The sequence below is a fragment of the Heterodontus francisci genome, chromosome 6 (genome assembly GCF_036365525.1).
Source record: "Heterodontus francisci isolate sHetFra1 chromosome 6, sHetFra1.hap1, whole genome shotgun sequence".
Classification (NCBI taxonomy): domain Eukaryota; kingdom Metazoa; phylum Chordata; class Chondrichthyes; order Heterodontiformes; family Heterodontidae; genus Heterodontus; species Heterodontus francisci.
In genome coordinates, this window is record NC_090376.1 from 128,394,446 (window position 1) to 128,408,114 (window position 13,669).

Below are 13,669 nucleotides of genomic sequence, written 5' to 3' on the forward strand. Positions count from 1 at the left end.
AGAGAATCCTGATGTGGAATCTGTATGGGTGAAGCTAAGAAACACCAAGGGGCAGAAAACTTTGGTGGGGGTTGTATATAGACCGCCAAACAGCAGTGGTGATGTAGAGGATGGCATTAAACAAGAAATTAGGGACACATGCAACAATGGTGCAACTGTAATTATGGGTGATTTTAATCTACATATAAATTGGGCAAACCAAATTAGCAATAATACTGTAGAGGAGGAATTCCTGGAGTGTGTACATGATGGTTTTTTGGACCAATACGTTGAGGAACCAACTAGAGAACAGGCCATCCTAGACTGGGCATTGTGTAATGAGAAAGGATTAATTAACAATCTTGTTGTGCGTGGTCCCTTGGGGAAGAGTGACCATAACATGATAGAATTCTTCATTAAGATGGAGAGTGAGACTGTTGATTCCGAGACTGGGATACTGAATCTAAATAAAGGAAACTATGAAGGTATGAGGCGCGAGTTGGCTACGATAGATTGAGGAACGTTACTTAAAGGATTGACAGAGGATAGGCAATGGCTAGAATTTAAAGAACGCATGGATGAATTACAACAATTGTTCATTCCTGTCTGGCGCAAAAATAAAACAGGAAGGATGGCTCGACTGTGGCGTACAAAAGAAATTAGGGATAGTATTAGATCCAAGGAGGATAAATATAAAATGGCCAGACCAAGCAGCAAACCTGAGGATTGGGAGCAATTTAGAATTCAGCAAAGGAGGACAAAGGGATTGATTAAGAAGGGGAAAATAGAGTATAATAGTAAGTTTGCAGAGAACATAAAAACTGACTATAAAAGCTTCTGTAGATATGTGAAGAGAAAAAGATTAGTGAAGCCAAATGTGGGTCCCTTGCAGTCAGAAACAGGGGAACAAAGAAATGGCAGACCAATTAAATACATACTCTGGTTCTGTCTTCACAAAGGAGGAGAACATAGGGTCTAGTGAGAAGGACAAACTGTATGAAATCAGTATTTGTAGGGAAATGGTGTTAGGGAAATTGAAGGCCAAAAAATCCCCAGGGCCTGATAATCTACATCCCAAAGTACTTAAGGAAGTGGCCCTTGAAATAGTAGATGCATTGCTGGTCATTTTTCAAAATTCTATAGACTCTGGAACAGTTCCAATGGATTGGAGGGTAGCTAATGTAACCCCACTATTTAAAAAAGGAGGTAGAGAGAAAACAGGGAATTATAGACCGGTTAGCCTGACATCAGTAGTGGGAAAAATGCTAGAGTCCATTATAAAAGGTGTAATAGCAGAGCACTTGGAAAACAATGACAGGATCGGACAAAGTCAACATGGATTTACGAAAGGGAAATCATGCTTGACAAATCTACTGGAATTTTTTGAGGATGTAACGAATAGAATAGATAAGGGAGAACCAGTGGTGTATTTGGACTTTCAGAAGGCTTTCGATAAGGTCCCACATAAGAGATTAGCATGCAAAATTAAAGCGCATGGGATTGGGTACTGACATGGATAGAGAACTGGTTGGCAGACAGGAAACAAAGAGTAGGAATAAACGGGTCTTTTTCCAAGTGGCAGGCAGTACCACAGGGATCAGTGCTAGGACACCAGCTATTCACAATATATATTAATAATATAGATGAAAGAATTAAATGTAATATATCCAAGATTGCAGACGACATAAAGCTGGGTGGGAGTGGGAGCTGTGAGGAGGATGCAGAGAAGCTCCAGTGTGACTTGGACAGGTTGGCTGAGTGGGCAAATACATGGCAGATGCAGTATAATGTGGATAAATGTGGGGTTATCTACTTTGGTGGCAAAAACAGAAAGGCAGATTATTATCTGAACGGCGATATATTGGGAAAGGGGGAGGTGCAGCGAGATCTGGGTGTCCTTGTGCACCAGTCGCTGAAAGTAAGCATGCAGGTGCAGCAGGCAGTTAAGAAGGCAAATGGTATGTTGGCCTTCATAGAGAGAGGATTTGAGTACAGGAGCAAGGATGTCTTGCTGCAATTATACAAGGCCTTGGTGACACCACATCTGGGGTATTGTGTGCAGTTTTGGTCTCCTTATCTGAGGAAGGATGTTCTTGCAAGGAGAGAGTGCAGCGAAGGTTCACCAGACTGATTCCTGGGAGGGCAGGACTGACGTATGAAGAGAGATTGGGTCGATTAGGCTTGTATTCGCTAGAGTTTATAAGAATGAGAGGGATCTCTTAGAAATCTACAAAATTCTAACAGGATTGGACAGACTAGATGCAGGAAGGATGTTCCCGATGGCGGGGGAGTCCAGGACGAGGGGTCACAATCTAAGGATAAGGGATAAGCCATTTAGGACTGAGATGAGGAGGGATTTCTTCATCCAGAGAGTGGTGAAACGTTGGAATTCTCTACCACAGAAAGCAGTTGAGGCCAAATCATAAAATATATTCAAGAAAGATTTAGATATAATTCTTAGAGCTAAAGAAATCAAGGGATACAGGGAGAAAGCGGGAACAGGGTACTGGGTTTGGACGATCAGCCATGATCGTATTGAATGGAGGTGCAGGTTCGCAGGGTCGAATGGCCTATTCCTGCTTGTATTTTCTATGTTTCTATGTTTCTATGTCAGTGTGTTTACTGTAGAAGATCCAAGCTGTGTCTTGTAGTTTCACTCTTAACTCTTAAGCTCCACGCATAGGCTTAAGTAATCAAACACAGTGAACACAGATAAGTGGACAGACTAATACAACCAAACCCAGATCAATCAAATGCTACATAGGACATAAGGACCCATTGAAACCTGGGAGGATGGGAGGCTTTGGTGGTTAGTGCAGATGATGACAGGGCTGTGATATTTTGCTTGAGTAGGGTTAGTGTATTGTCATGATACTGCTGGGGTTTTTTCAGGAAATATGCAGTGTATCTTTAAGACAGCAAAGGATCAGTACTGCTTTAAGACAGCAAGATCAGAAGTTACCAAGGAAAGTGCATCTTGGTTGCTCTGGATACAACCATGTAGAGAAGGAGAACAAGCCAGCCGCATACATTACCAAGGAAAGTGCATCTTGGTTGCCCTGGATACAACCATTCAGAGACAGAGAACAGGATATACAATGTTGCCATTTAACTTTGAAACTAGCTGAAAAACTGGCTTTTGCAGAGACGGTTGAGAGACAGATACAGATACAGCTGGGTCAGCATGTACTGAAGGAAATAGGAGAGATCTTTCAGTCAATTTGAACTGAAGGAAGTGAATGTAAATTCATTATTTTTTACCCCTCAAAATTCTAAAAGTTAAGCCAGATTGATTCTTTTGAAAGTGGTTGTAAGTCATTGATCTGTTGTGGTCATCGCTGGACGGAAGAGGAGTTTGAAGCTTCGGATGTTGGACTGGATTCCTGAATTCCTCATCGGACCCTAAAAGATTGCGAGTGGACTTTGAAATCAGAGGACAGTTTCATCAGGAAGTGTAAATCTGAAAGGACTTTATTGTTATTCCTATTTTTTTTAATTTTGTTTTATCTTAGTAGTGCTTAAGATTTTAGTTTTTTCTAATAAACAGTTAATTTGATGATATCTAAAGATACCTGGTTTGGTTCCACATCATTTAGGTGTTAATAGATTATTCAACTCAGCTGTGGCTTTCTTTGATTTAGGTAAATTTAAAGATATGTTATGTGATCTGTGGAGTGACAGGACTGAATTGACAGTGCGTTGCTCCCTCCGCAATCAGAATCATATATTTTGATTGGGGGCTTTGTCCTGTGCGGTCGTGCCATAACAGTATGAAAATCAACTAAAAGTGTTATGGAAATGCTGATCTTTTAGGGGGTGAAGTAGAGTTTTGGTGGTTGAAGGGAGAGAGAGAAATGGGTAATGTTGCAGAAGTAGAAGAAAATATTTTTGAACAGAAAAATTATAGTGAAGAAAATTGAGTTTGGCTCAAGAAGGACACTAAGGTTTTGCACCTTTTGTGTTTCAGAGATTGTAGCTTTCCTGTCTGAGCAGTAAATGCAGGAGTTTGTCGGCACACAAAGGACTTCATTCCTTGCTAGTCAGAATATCATTGCCTTTGAGAGTTTTCTCTATGTTCCAAGATAGCTTACTGAAATTACTCAAAACCTGGCCATTAGTTTTCAAGAGGATAATTCTTTTCAAGTATTTACAACAATGTATTAGTTTATTTTGTGCATAAAATTATGAAGAGCCTGGATAGAGTGGCTAGGAAGGATCTATTTCCCTAAACAGAGAAGTAAGTAATTGGTAGAAGAGGGGAGTTGAGGAGAAACTTCTTTGATCCGGAGAGTGGTGAGAGTCTGGAACTCAGTGTCTAAAATTGTTGTAGATGCAGAAACCCTCATTGTATTTAAAAATTCTTGGACATGCACTTGAAATGTTGTAACTTACAAGGCTACTGACCAAAAGCTGAAAAATGGGATTTAGGTAGGATAGCTGTTTTAAAACCAGCATAGACTTTGATGGGTCGATTTTCCTTCCTCTGTGCCATAAATGTCTAAGATTCTATGATTCCATGACAACCTGCAATGCTGCAGTAATTCTTAATCTGTTGCAGACAAAACTGTTAAAAAAAAGAATTTATGACCAGTAGATAGTGCTCCGGTTTAATATTTAATTTATTTAGAACTTTTAACTTCATCAAAATCTTCTGGAAAGGGACTTGGGTAAACTGAGAGACAGAGAGAGATTTTGAGGTTGGCATACTTTTGTATCTTCTTAAAAATCCGCAGTGCAAACTTTTTCACAGATTTTAACATCACCATAATCATGAATACATCCTTTGCCCGATTTTCTGGACTGCAGCCAAGTCCTGGGGACACTGTGGTTGGTATTGAGATTTTCCACCACCTCTTTCCAGTGACCATCAATTGGGAAGAGAACCTGTTGCCTGCCGCTCACTTGTTCCGTCAGCCCCTGCAGTGCTACATCAGAGGGTCTAGGAGCCCTAATGGGAGTTATTTTCCCTACTGCTCCACTATCTCACTTGTTGCTGTCTCCCACAAAAAAGCACCTCCCCTTTAAATGCTGCTGCAGGGCTTTAACTAGCGGCCACCCTTCCGGCTTGCCTACTCTCCTAAACAGCAAGGGAGTGCATTTTGCAATGACAACTCACCAAGTTAATTAAATTAAGCTTAGCCATGAAAATGATACAGACCCCATGTCAATTTCTTTATGTGGACACAGCACACACCCAGACCACTGCCTGTCTGATATGCACTCTGAACCAAAATTTTGAAGAAATGTGGAAGGTGCCTTAGGAACTATCAGGAACTCTGATGGTACTAATCTGTCATCAAAAATAAATCTACTTTTAGTTGTTCAATAGCAAACATATTCTCATGTGAGGGAAACCTACGCAACTCACTCACGAGTTATTCAATGTTCTTTAATGATTGTTAGTCATTTTCTTATCCTTATATTTGGGAAAACCTCCACATTCACTGGCTAAAGATGTGAGTATCCTTTACCTATTTCCTCTGTGCCTCCTCATAAAAAAAACTTGGACTCACCAACAATGAATTCATTCAAAGTTTGCCTTTCAAAAGATGATTTGACCTTGACTCAATCGTTTTAGCAAATAGATATTTGCTCTAATCTGCAAGACATTCAGCACAATCATGATATTGTTAACAGATTAAATTTGAGCATCACCATAACAAAGGTATCATTTTAAATTCAATTTACAAACTTCCAATTTAGCATTCCCAAGACTACACTGTGACACATTGTCATTACCCCCAACGCTCCACAGGAGTTAGTTACTTTGGCACATTCACTTGACGTCAATAAATTAATTGTGAGGAATGAAGTTTCAACCCACTGCCTTCTTAAAATGAATTGGTATCACCTGACCTTGCAACGAATCAATTCATTGTAAGTAGGCAGTAACCAACAGGATGAATTTTATGTTCAACTGAAAAGATAAGCCTTTCAGGGGTGGGATCCACACTATGCAACCTATGCACTTTGCATCGGACCTGAGTGCTAGTCAGTGGCCCAAGTAAAAGGTCATCTGCACAGTGGCAATAGTAGATCTCGGCTCTTATTCCCAACTATTTTTATATTACCTATTGCAAAGCTGTCTTTTTACTTCTGTACATGTATGGATTCGGCACCAGATTAAGTGGATGGTATTTAGTTTCATTGTGTAGTAAAATGTAAGGGGCCCTCCTCCAAACCAAACTTTTGTGTGGGATGTTGAAAAAGGAAGAAACACATTTTCCAAGAGATCAACCAGCATACTGGAGCAAAACAGTGAGAGACAACTTGCCTTGCCAAGAATCATTTTGTTTGTATAATGGAATGCTATCACCATAACAATAAAGCCGTCATTGGTATGTTCAAATGTTGCCAATGTAAAAGCGATTAACAGTCTTCCTCTGGTCACAAATGTGTGTGTGTAAAGTCTGTGCAATAAAACTTAACTATCATCAAGAAATGTTCAGTCAAATCTAATGGTTCAATTTTAGAAGGGGTCCGGTAGTTCATAAGTGCTTTAAAATATTTAGACGTTAACATTAAAAATTATGGAATTCTAGCTTTCATAATCATGTATGACTCTTGTTTCAAAAGCGATTTCTTTTTTCAGAATAGAAAGCACAATAATTTTTCATTAATCATCAAAACTATAACAATATTAAGAAAGCCAACACCTTGCAATTAATAAGAACATCAGAAATAGGAGCTGGATTAGGCCATTTGGCCCTTTGAGCCTGTTCTGCCATTCAATATGATTCATGGATGATCTTCTACCTCAACTCGACCTTCCTGCACTAGGCTTTAATTCCTTAATTTCCTCAGTATCCAAAGATCTATCACTCTCTGTCTTGAATATCGCCAATGACTGAGCATCCACGGGAATTCTAAAGATTCACAACCCTTTGAGTGAAAAAAATTTCTCCTCATCTCAGTCCTAAATGGTCAACTTCTTTTTCTGAAACTGTGACCCCCTGTTTATAGATCTCCAGCCAGAGGAAATAGCCTCTCAGCATCTACCCTGTCAAACCCCTGATGAATTTTATATATTTCAATGAGGTTACCCTTCATTTTTCAAAATTCAAGGGAATGTAGGTCTGGTCTACTCCATCTCTCTTCACTGAACAATTCCCTCATCCCAGGAATCAGTTGAGAAACATAGAAGAATAGAGTAGTATTGGAAAATGTAGTCTATGTTTTTTTCAAACCTGTCCAAGTAGCTCTGGACCTTATAGAAACATTTTTGCTCTTACCTTGACCAATATCAGTTTGATTGGTCATTAACAAGAGGCGACAATTTGTAAAAGGGAGGAGGGTTGGTAGGCCTCCGTATTTCACTATCTCACAATATTTCAAAATGACGAAAAAAACACTAAACAATCTAAGTTGATGAAGTAAGAATTGATTATGACAAGGAATGGGACCTTAACAATTCCCAGAACAGCCAGGATTGACATTACCGAATACCGTACATCAAGATTTCCAATCAATGTTTAGCAGAAGCATCTAGCTTTACAGCTTACCCCACAAAATGGGTGTTAAGATTCCATAGTATTAACCACATCTTAATGTATATTCTTGGCTTTAGGTGGAAATAATGCGCCTGTTCCATGGCGAATGAATGTCTATGGAATTAAAGAAAAAATAGTTACAAAAAAGATCAATTTTTTCAGGGGGTTCTCCAGCACCTTCCCGCTCACTGTACCCCCTCCACATCACGCCGCACCCCCCCTCCTCACCAAACCCCAGCGGGTTTGAGGGATTAACAGGACCAGGCGGGCTGCAGGCACCCATATTTAAATTGGGTGACCACACCCGCCTCCCCCAAGCCCCATGTACGCCACAATGCAAGTCAGTGAACATCATGCTCCTGCCCTGTGTATTTTTGGGTCCAGTGACTTGTCTTATCAGCATGTTGTGCTGTGTAATTGATATATTAATTTTAGACTGAGATTTTTTTTTAGAAACCCACAGATGTGTTTTTGCATTAACAGATTACCCACAGATTCTTTATAAATACGGTGTCATGCAGCCCCCATCTGCCAAGAATGAGGCACATTAATTTTGCCATGAACATTGATTTTAAACTGTTGCTGCAGCGATGAAATGACTTGTTAAACAGAACCTCCATGGCTGGAAAATACATTTGCATATTAACAGACAGTGCTTGGAAGGACAAAGGACCATTCCTTGACACATTTGACCCACAATGGACTTTGAGCACCAGCCATTGAAGGTGAGGGAGCTCAAATTTCAGGATGACTGCTGGGATAGTCGAATTCACAAACAGACGCGGTCAGATCAGCTAGTCACATGACTAACCTGTTTGGCAACCTGGGTTTTTCTGAATTGTACAAAAAGGTTAAACTCAGAAAGACTGCTTGCTCCTGTACTGAGAAGATCTCTCCTGACTGCTCCCAGCTCTTTCTCACGAGCCTCTGAATCCACTGAAGACACAAGAAACCCAAGGGAGAAAAGTCTCCTGCAGTGAACAAGGTTTAAGAAGAATACTGGGCCCCAACGAAAAGCATGAACTATCTACAATCAAGGATTCTACAGTGAGCTTGAAGAACCGTAACAAAAACTCTTAAGATATTGCCTCAAACTTTTCCACTTTATTTTTTCTTCTGCTCTTTTCTGTCTCTATTTGCATGTGTGTATTGCATATGCATGCTAGCATGGGCGCGTTGTGTATCCGTAGGCGTCAACCGAATTAGAGTTTAAGTTTAATAATTTCAATCTTTCGTCTTTAAACCTAAGAAAACCTGTTTGTGCTGGTTTCTTTGCCTTATAATTGGAAAGCAGTGAACAATGATTCACCAAGGGGGAGCTAAAAACATGGTGTGTTTAAAATTAATGCCTGTTACGGTAAGACCAGGTGAAGGCTGAAAGGGAACCCCAGACCTCTTTCTGACCGGGTCGTAACAATGGCCTCATCATCGGCTGTAACATTGCAACTGGCCTTTTATCTGTTAAAGGATCAGAGTTTGTGTTAGCTAGTTCTGCAGTAGGACCATTCGTATAACAGTCAGGAATTGCCTCAAAGCTGCTCATGCAAAAGTACCATATTGAACACAGTACACATTGCATAGAATTACATTACATGGAATTTACAGCACAGAAACTGACCGTTCAGGTCAATTGGTCTCTGCAGGTATTTATGCTCCACACAGCAATCCTGAGGGCTGCTGCTACCCAACAGCAGCACTTCCCCTCCCACCCCACCCCAACTGACACCCCATCCCTTGCCCCATTGTCCTTCTCTCCTCCTCCTGGAATTTCCCTGAGGGGCCACTGCTGTCGAGGCTTGAAATTAATCCCCTGGAAACGCGTGAAGTGCCTCTGGAAGTGCAACAGACACTGGCAGCTCAACCAAAGTATTCAAATGAGGCTCAAGGTCCAGTTTTACACAAACATTGGTTCTGTGCCTGAAATTGAGACCATAAACAAATTCTCCATCAAGTTTGCTCCCTTTGCCTGAAGGTGTTGAGTTATAATAAGGGGATTACATAGAATTTACAGCATGGTAACAGGCCATTCGACCATCTGGTCTATACCCAATTGTTTATCCTCAACACACGCCTCATCCCACCTTACTTCATCTCACCCTATTTGCATATCCTTCTATTCCTTTCTCCCTCACCTCCCTCACCTAGCTTCCCCATAAATGCATCTATGCTATTAGTTTCAACTACTCCTTTGGGTAGAGAATTCCACGTTCTCCCCACTCTCTGGGAAAAGAAGTTTCTCTGATATCCGTATTGGATTTATTAGAGACTATGTTATATTTATGGCCCCATGTTTTGGACTCCTCCACAAGTGGAAACATATTCTCTACATCAACCCTATCAAACCCCTTCATAATTTTAAAAAGCCTCTATTAGGTTATCCCTCAGTCTTTTCTAGAGAAAAGAGCCCCAACCTGTACAGTTGTTCCTAATATTGATGAGGAATGATTTTAATTTTCTTTTCATATTTTTATTTCTGCTTTTAACTTAACAGAAATTAAAAAGTGACGAATTCTGACGTCAAGGGCACAGCATTTGTCATCACATTACTGATTGCTTCCTTGCTTTGTATTGAAATCGCACTGTTCTTACCTCTTTAAGAAGCACGTCACCAAAGCCAGCTGGTTTCGTGACAACTAAGAATTTAGACGCCGAAAGCAATATTATTGTTGAGGCAAATCGAATTTCTCAGCATCTGGAAAAACAAAATGAATAAGGAGTTTTGATACTAAATCCTCTTAAATTCGGTGCAGATTAAAAATGTGTTCATGCTTTGCAAACATGAAACTGCATGAAACAGTTTAATAAAGGAATCTCTAAACTATTCAAGGTAGCTGAGAGAAATGCTGCCTCTGTCCCTTGGCTTCAAGGCGTAACGAGCATTTCATCAGCTTGTTCTGAGCTGCTCATTGAAGAAAGTGCATCTCAAGCACTTAATTCCCTTACGTTAAAAAAAAGCATTCACTGAAAGAACTGTTTCATCACGTAAGAGAAAAGCTTCCTTTTTAATTGCTACTCACAGGATTTCAATTACATTCCGCTCTGTGTATTGTTTGTAAGCAAGTAAAAGGGAACTTTAAAAATAAACAACATCCTAAGGCTATAGATCTGCCAAAAAAAAAATGCTTAGAAAATCACTTTTTTTTAAAAGACCCAGAGAGAAAAGCAAATTTTTCAGACTGTTAATTTATGTGGGAAAACAGTGTAGCTAGGAAATTATAGAATTCCGTGGGGGTCTTTGCTTATAGTATATGCCAAAGCAAATTGAACTGTCTCAATGTGTGTTTTTCAAATTAATGGGCACTGTGGGGGTAATTTTCACCTTGGCCAATAACTTGGTTGAGCGACCTGCTGGATTTTCATTCCGATACAATCAATGGGATGAAAATCAGGACTCGTTCTACAACCATCAGATGATCCGCTCTACCAGATTTCCACCCGGGCAGTGAAGGTGGAAGTTTTTCCCTAGTACTTCTCGGAGTTATCGCTGAACAGCCGTGGCAAGAGCTGAGGCAATGAAAACAACTTGTTCCTTCAGGACAATTGATTGAACCGACCAGAAGATGTCACTGTTCATTGTACCATTTTTGTACTGTGTCCACTTTGGCAGTTGTTAAACCAACATTGAGAGAAGTTGATTTCTGTTGAGACAATTATTCATCTGCAGGTTCTACGCAGTAGTGAATAAACATTAACTTGCCTTGAGGGGAGCAAGAGCTGTTGTGTTTGTGACAATTATTTAGTATAAAGATGGTGAGGTTCTGTTTTCAATTGGCATGTTCAAAGCATTGTTTCATCAAGCTTTGAGAAAAACTGGTCTGAGATGCAGATCCCCTGATCGGTGGTAGAACGCTGTGAAAAAGGTGTGTAATGTGAAAATAGATTTAAACTAAATTGTCAATGGTGAAATGTAATGTTCATCAGTGGCATTTAAACTGAGGGGGAGGGAAATTACAACAAGCTTCAACATTCCTGGATTAGAGAAAACAGGAACATGGGACTGAATTTAGAGCAGTCAGCAGAGGTCCCACACCCGGGCCTGAAAGCATTGTGGGGGTTGGCCCCTGCTTTGGCGGTCAGTGGGACCTGAGGCTGTATCTTGTCAGCAGCAACCAATTATTTGGCTGTCCCTATTAAGGAGTGGCCCCAGCCCCCAGGTGCTTCCTGCCCAATCAGCAGCCTCAGCAGCACCATCGGGAGCAGGGGCCACTGCTGGGGCTGCACCTGGAGGAAGAGCACACACCGATGGACGGGGACCCCTACAACCAGGCAAGAGCAGTCTGGGGGTGCCAGGGCCAGTCAGGCAGGCCATGGTGAGGGGTGTGGGGTGCGGGGAAGTTGGTGAGTCCAGGCGGTGCCATTGCTGCGGGGGTGTCCATTGCCGCCAGGAGGCCCTCCATGGGACAAAGAATGCCCAAAAAGGACAGAACCACCAGCCCCACCCCACCCCCACAGAGCCCACTGGGAGATGGCCAGAGTTTATCTGGCAGTCTCTCCACATGGCGGAGGGCTCCCTTGGCGTTGATAAAGTGCCAGTGGAGGTGGAAAGAGGCCCTTAGTGGGCCACTTAAGTGGCACAATTGGACTTTGGGTGAAAGGGACATCTGCTGCCTTCCCCGCCACTGGCAAGATCGCGTGGCAGTGGGAAGACGATGGGCATGCCACCAGCACCACCCACGCCTTCCCATTTATTTTATAGACCCTCCCGCCTCCCAGCTCATTCCAGCCCATAGTTTCTGTTTCTGCTCTCTATTCCTTTTGAAAATATGCACCAAGCAGGGTGAGGTAAAGATGGGATTAAGGTTGGCTGTGAATTTTGCAAGCACAACCAGGCTCCCACGTGAAGGGTGGTCACTTGGATGATGTATGTAGAGATGCATCACCATTTGTAAATCCATCCCCTAGAAAAGAGAAAGCTGACACGTGACATGATAAAGGTCTTTAAAATTATGAAGTAGTTCAATATGGTAAACGTAGAGAAAATGTTTCTACTTGTGGGTGAGTCCAAAAATAAAGGACACAAATATAAGATAGTCACTAATAAATCCAATAAGGAATTCAGGAGAAACTTCTTTAACCAGAATGCGGTTAAAGTGTGGAACTTGCTGCCACATGGCGAAGTTAAATGCATTTAAGGGAAAGCTAGGTAAGTACATGAGGGAGAAATGAATATCAGGTTATTCTGATAGGGTTAGATGAAATAGTATGGGAGAGTGGAGCATAAACACTAGTTGGACTGTTACTGTGGTGTACATTCTATGTACTCCACTTATGTAACTCACCACCTTCAGGGGACGAGAACACAATTAGATGACAAAGGGGTAGAATTTGAACACATTGCCAGTGCCTGTCACACCTCCATAGGTAATTGTCTTATTTCCAGGGGATCAATTTCAAGTCTTGAAGGCAGCAGCACCTCAGGCACGTCCCAGGAGGAGCAGAGAAGGACAACAGGGCAGAGAGAGGATGTGACGAACACAGGAATGCTGAGGAGATGGGAAGACCATTCCGGCTCTCCCTGGATCCATAGCTAGCTGTAAAAGAAATGAGTTTACTTACCTGGTGCTGCTTGCTAGGCCAAATCCATAACAGGAAAAGCTGCATGGAGTAGGCCTGAAGCCTGATCCACTCAGGGGAGCCCAATCTTGCAGAGAGATCCTGAAACAGGCTTTCGGCTTCTCATTATCTTATACAAGAGGCCTAACTCCTGGCTTAGGCGGCCACTGGTGGCTGCTGAAAAATCATGCAAGCCAATATGGGATGGGGCATATTTCAGCTATCTCTGGGACATAACCCCATGAAATTAGTACCTTTTGTCCCTGTTTTCTGCCCAGAAAACAAGTGCAATGAGAAACAATTTCTACCCTGAAAAGTCATGAATCAATTGTCAAGTTAATATGAAGAATCAAAATCTGCAAACTGAGGGAAAGTCCCTAAGCTTCTCGTCAATAATAGTTGCAATCATAGACTACCAAGCCAATATGAACTCTAATTGTCTGGACATATAGAAGATGAACAAACTGCTTTCCAGTTGATCCTTGTAACATACACCAACTGTTTTTCCAGTTTGTTTATATGTCCACTAGAAAGTATACAAAACAGGAGTGCATTTTAACATTTGCTGTAGGGCAGAAGTTAATGCAAACTTAGAAAAATACAAGATGATATTGTCAATAATATGATTCATTATGAATTGGAACCAT

At 41.3% G+C, this 13,669-nt stretch overlaps 1 long non-coding RNA gene across 2 annotated transcripts in view; it reads right to left on the reverse strand.

Annotated features, from left to right (window-relative positions):
• The window catches only part of LOC137371030 (uncharacterized), a 62,443-nt gene extending 52,112 nt beyond the window's left edge, over positions 1 to 10,331 (reverse strand). The window contains exons 1-3 of one of the 2 annotated variants that reach the window (XR_010975169.1): positions 10,059 to 10,331; positions 7,482 to 7,583; positions 5,504 to 5,578 (exon numbers count right to left, since the gene is read on the reverse strand). This is a non-coding gene — a long non-coding RNA (uncharacterized lncRNA). Of the gene's footprint in view, positions 1 to 5,503; positions 5,579 to 7,481; positions 7,584 to 10,058 lie in introns of those variants that run through there. The other variant, XR_010975168.1, reaches the window with a different exon arrangement.
• Positions 10,332 to 13,669: the final 3,338 nt, after the last annotated feature.